The following is a 6,000-nucleotide window of genomic DNA, read 5'->3' as shown; positions in this document are numbered from 1 at the left end:
ACGTTTTTCATCGGTCATTATTGCGCAGGTATGAGGTACCGGTTGTGCCTTCCGTTGAGCCTCCTGCTCCGGTGTTGGTTGAGGGTGAGTTGGAGTACGTTGTGGAGAAAATCTTAGACTCTCGTGTTTCCAGACGGAGACTCCAGTATCTGGTCAAGTGGAAGGGATACGGCCAGGAGGATAATTCTTGGGTGAATGCATCTGATGTTCATTCCTCTGATCTGGTTTGTGCCTTTCATAGGGCCCATCCTGATCGCCCTGGTGGTTCTGGTGAGGGTTCGGTGCCCCCTCCTTGAGGGGGGGGTACTGTTGTGAATTTGGATTCTGGGCTCCCCCGGTGGCTACTGGTGGAATTGAACTGGTGTTTTCATCTTCTCTGTTCACCTGTTCCCATCAAGATGTGGGAGTCGCTATATAACCTTGCTGCTCTGTTAGTTGCTTGCCGGTCAACAATGTTATCAGAAGCCTCTCTGTGCTTGTTCCTGCTCCTAGACAACTACTAGATAAGTTGGACTCTTGTCCATGTTTGTTTTTGCATTTTTGTTCCAGTTCACAGCTGTAGTTTCGTTACTGTGTCTGGAAAGCTCTTGTGAACAGGAATTGCCACTCTGGTGTTATGAGTTAATGCCAGAGTTTTAAAGTAATTTCTGGATGGTGTTTTGATAGGGTTTTCAGCTGACCATGAAAGTGTCCTTTCTGTCTTCTGCTATGTAGTAAGTGGACCTCAAATTTGCTAAACCTATTTTCATACTACGTTTGTTATTTCATCTTAATTCACCGCCAATACATGTGGGGGGCCTCTGTCTCCTTTCGGGGTATTTCTCTAGAGGTGAGCTAGGACTAATATTTTCCTCTGCTAGCATTATTTAGTCCTCCGGCTGGTGCTGGGCATCTAGAATCAACGTAGGCATGCTACCCGGCCACTGCTAGTTGTGCGTTAGGTTTAGTTCATGGTCAGCTCAGTTCCCATCTTCCAAGAGCTAGTTCCTATATATGCTGATGCTATGTTCTCTTGCCATTGAGAACATGACAGGTGTGGCTGTCTTCTCGGTATGTTCCTATGAAGGTCTCCTCTCCTAAATTCAAGCCTTGCTTCATCGGTCCTTATAAGATCTTGGAAATCCTTAACCCGGTGTCTTTTCGCTTGGATCTCCCAGCATCGTTTGCCATTCATAATGTGTTCCATAGGTCTTTGTTGCGGAGGTATGTGGTACCTGTGGTTCCTTCTGTTGACCCTCCTGCTCCAGTGCTGGTCGAGGGTGAATTACAGTACGTGGTGGAGAAGTTTTTGGATTCTCGCATCTCTAGATGGAGGCTTCAGTATTTGGTGAAGTGGAAGGGCTATGGTCAGGAGGATAATTCCTGGGTTGTCGCCTCTGATGTTTATGCGGCCGATTTGGTTCGTGCCTTCCACGCGGCTCATCCTGATCGCCCTGGGGGTCTTGATGAGGGTTCGGTGACCCCTCCTCAAGGGGGGGGTACTGTTGTGAACTCTATTTTTAGGCTCCCTCTAGTGGTCACAAGCGGTACTGTGTAGTGTTGTCTTCTGCAGGTTGGCTGCATTAGCTGGTTCGTTATCCTTGGTTCGTTTCCTATTTAACTCACCTGGATACTCAGTTCCTTGCCTGCTATCAATGTATTCAGTGCTCTTCAGATTCCTTGTGATTACCTTGCTCCCAGCCTCTCCAAGACAAGCTAAGTTTTTGTCCGTTCATTTTTTGATTATCAGCATTCATCATGTTTCTTGTCCAGCTTGCTAAGATGTGATCTCCTTGCTTGCTGGTTGCTCTAGGGGACTGAGTTTCTCCCCCCACACCGTTAGTTGGTGCGGGGGTTCTTGAAATCTCAGTGTGGATATTTTGTTAGGGTTTTTTACTGACCGCACAGACCCCTTACTATTTTCTGCTATCTAGTATTAGTGGGCCTCATTTGCTGAATCTGTTTTCACCCCTGTGTATGTGCCTTCCTCTCACCTCACCGTTATTATTTGTTGGGGGCTTCTATATCTTTGGGGATTATTTCTCTGGAGGCAAGAGAGGTCTTTCTTTCTCTCTAGGGGTAGTTAGTTCCTCAGGCTGGCTCGAGACGTCTAGGATTTTTTAGGCACGTTCACCGGCTACTTCTAGTGTGTTTGGATAGGTTCAGATTTGCAGTTAGTCCAGTTTGCCACCTCCCTAGAGCTTGTCCTATGTTTGTTACTTAGCAGGAGTAATTCGTGATCCTCAACCACTAAGGATCATAACAGCCGAGTTACAGCCAGGCGCAATCTTCGTTGCCCCGCCGATCCACAGCAATTAACTCCACACGTGCCTCCTGGACCGTTGCCCGCGGTCTAGCACCATATGTAAGGTTGCACTTACCAAGTGTATTGGGGGACACTCACACTTCGCATGGGATTCAGGCACACGGGCACGGTTTTTGAACACAAAACCGTCCATGTGGTTTATTATGGAGTCATAAGCCACTGAAATATGAACAGCAAGCACACAGTCTTTACATCATAGAATATGGCTTTGAAACACGGTCACTAAACACGCCGAACCACTGTGTCCAGTTATCGTGAGTGACCGCACGCCATACAGTTCAATAATGCCCATGGAGCACAACAGGCACCATCATACGACATTACGGTTGCAGCAACTAAACACGCTGGTCCTCTCCTGACCAGTTGCCATGGGTTACCACACAGTTCATATCATAAGTACCAACAGTCTGTACAGGTACCTGACGGGAGCTCCTGCTCCACCTGCTGACACCTTGTCAGTCCTCTCTTCCAGGAGAGCTGCCTCACGGGAATCCCCAACTTGCCTGTGCGGCATATCTTTGTCAGTCCAGACCCACCGAAGGACGGTAGCTTCCCCTAGGGATCCGGTCCTACTCCCAGGACCTCCCAACACCAGCATGTGGCCTGTCCGGGTGCCATTCAGGACATTAGTCCAACACCCCAGGCCACCAGGTCTGAAGCCCCACCATGTGCTCTTCAGGAAGCCTCCTCCCAGGTCTTCCAACACAGGCTTCAAACAGGAAACTCACAGCGACATGTGACCCACACCCTGGTCACATTATATATCCTTAACCTCTTTCTGACTTCGGACGGGATAGTACGTCCGAGGTCAGATACCGCGCTTTGATGCAAGGCTCCGGCGGTGAGCCCGCATCAAAGCCGTGACATGTCAGCTGTTTTGAACAGCTGACATGTGCCCGCAATAGCGGCGGGTGAAATCGCGATTCACCCGCTGCTATTAACTAGTTAAATGCCGCTGTCAAACGCAGACAGCGGCATTTAACCCGCGCTTCCAGCCGGGCGGCCGGAAATGAGCGCATCGCTGACCCCCGTCACATGATCGGGGGTCAGCGATGCTTCTGCATTGTAACCATAGAGGTCCTTGAGACCTCTATGGTTACTGATCGCCGGTAGCTGTAGCTGTGAGCTCCACCCTGTGGTCGGCGCTCACAGCACACCTGCATTTCTGCTGCATAGCAGCGAACATCAGATCGCTGCTATGTAGCAGAGCCGATCATGTTGTGCCAGCTTCTAGCCTCCCATGGAGGCTATTGAAGCATGGCAAAAGTAAAAAAAAAAAGTAAAAAAAATTTGAAAAAAATAAAAAAAATATAAAAGTTTAAATCACCCCCCTTTTTCCCCAACCAAAATAAATCAAAACAAAAAAAATCAAACCTACACATATTTGGTATCGCCGAGTTCAGAGTCGCCCGATCTATCAATAAAAAAAAGCATTAACCTGATCACTAAATGCCTTAGCGAGAAAAAAATTAGAAATGCCAGAATTACGTTTTTTTGGTCGCCGCAACATTGCATTAAAATGCAATAACGGGCGATCAAAAGAACGTATCTGCACCGAAATGGTATAATTAAAAACGCCAGCTCGGCACGCAAAAAAAAGCCCTCAACCGACCCCAGATCATGAAAAATGAAGACGCTACGAGTATCGGAAAATGGCGCAATTTTTATATTTTTTTTTTAGCAAAATTTTGAATTCTTTTTCACCACTTAGATAAAAAATAACCTAGTCATGTTAGGCGTCTATAAACTCGTACTGACCTGGAGAATCATAATGGCAGGTCAGTTTTAGCATTTAGTGAACCTAGCAAAAAAGCCAAACAAAAAAACAAGTGTGGGACTGCACTTTTTTTGCAATTTCACTGCACTTGGAATTTTTTTCCCGTTTTCTAGTACACGACATGGTAAAACCAATAATGTCATTCAAAAGTACAACTCGTCCCACAAAAAATAAGCCCTCACATGGCCAAATTAACGGAAAAATAAAAAAGTTATGGCTCTGGGAAGGAGGGGAGCGAAAAACGAACACGGAAAAATGGAAAGTCCCAAGGTCATGAAGGGGTTAACCACTCCCCTGGGTGGGAGTGTGGGTGTGTGTGGCTAGTTTGTCCCGCCCATCTCACATAACTAGCCCTGCCAACTTCCCATTATAGACATACCAAACACTTGTGGGACTATAGGTCCCAGAACACCACATTGCTTCCGGCTGGCAGCGCAGAGTCTCCTCCTCTGCGACACACATATCGGCCATTCACCACAAGGCCGGACTTTGTCACATAATCACGTCCATGCATGCAACTGCCATGCACTCTCACAGCCTCAATACGCCTCCGTGCGTATACTGGGGAGACCATGCAGCGCCCCCTACCTGTTACAGGGGTCACTGCATCACAATATATATATATATATATATATATATATATATATATATATATATATATATATATATGTTTTCATGAATATTTGAGCCCATGAATCCATTATATGTCCATTTTGCAAGCCGGCAAGAAAATCTCGCCATGCGGATGCCATACGGATGCTTAGATGCCAGAAAATCGCATCCTCGCAATGCACACAGATGACATACGGATCACTGTTCAAGGAACATTTCTGCGATTCTTGTCCATGTAAAACGGACAGATTTTTTTTATACATTGTGTGTGACTTCAGTCTTAGATGGAAATCCTGATGTAAGTGCTCGGTGTAGAGAGCTGGATAAATGTGATCCAAAATCCTATGTAAAATAGTCACATAAACGCAATCCACAAAACAGCCCCAATTCAGGTCTGTCATCTGTTAACAGAAATATAGTGGGCAAGTAGCTCAAAGGCACCAGAATGCTTGGACGACCTGACACCCATAATATGGTGGTGCACCATCTTGGGTGTCAGGTCCGAGCATTCCTACATAAACAGTTTCCTGGAAAGTGGATTGGTCATCGTAGGCCAGTTGTATGGTCACCAAGGTCTCCCAATCTGATGTCCTTAGACTTTTATCTTTGAGGTCATCTGAAGGCAATTGTGTATGCTGTGAGGCCATGTGCACACGTTCAGGATCTTTCGCGTTTTTTTCGCGTTTTTTCGCTATAAAAACATGATAAAAACGCAAAAAAACCGCTAACATATGCCTCCTATTATTTACAGGGTATTCCGCATTTTTTGTGCAAATGTTGCATTTTTTTCTGCAAAAAAATCGCATCGCGGAAAAAAAAGCAACATGTTCATTAAAATTGCGGAATTGCGGGGATTCCGCACACCTAGGAGTGCATTGATCTGCTTACTTCCCGCACGGGGCTGTGCCCACCATGCGGGAAGTAAGCAGATCATGTGCGGTTGGTACCCAGGGTGGAGGAGAGGAGACTCTCCTCCACGGACTGGGCACCATATAATTGGTCAAAAAAAAAGAATTAAAATAAAAAATAGTGATATACTCACCTTCGATGGCCTCCGGAGTCTTCCCGCCTCTCCGATGCATGCTGCCGCTTCGGTTCCTATAGCTGGTGTGCGGTGAAGGACCTGCGATGACGTCGCGGTCTTGTGATTGGTCGCGAGACCGGTCATGTGACCGCTCACGTGACCGCGACGTCATCGAAGGTCCTGAACCACACCATCTATAGGAACGGACGCCACTGAGGATATCGGCTGTCTGCAGAGAGTGAGTATAACCATTTTTTTATTTTTTTTATTATTTTTAAACAT

The sequence above is a fragment of the Ranitomeya variabilis genome, chromosome 1 (genome assembly GCF_051348905.1).
Source record: "Ranitomeya variabilis isolate aRanVar5 chromosome 1, aRanVar5.hap1, whole genome shotgun sequence".
NCBI lineage: Eukaryota > Metazoa > Chordata > Amphibia > Anura > Dendrobatidae > Ranitomeya > Ranitomeya variabilis.
The sequence above is the reverse complement of the archived record's forward strand: the minus strand, read 5'-3'. Positions refer to the sequence as shown.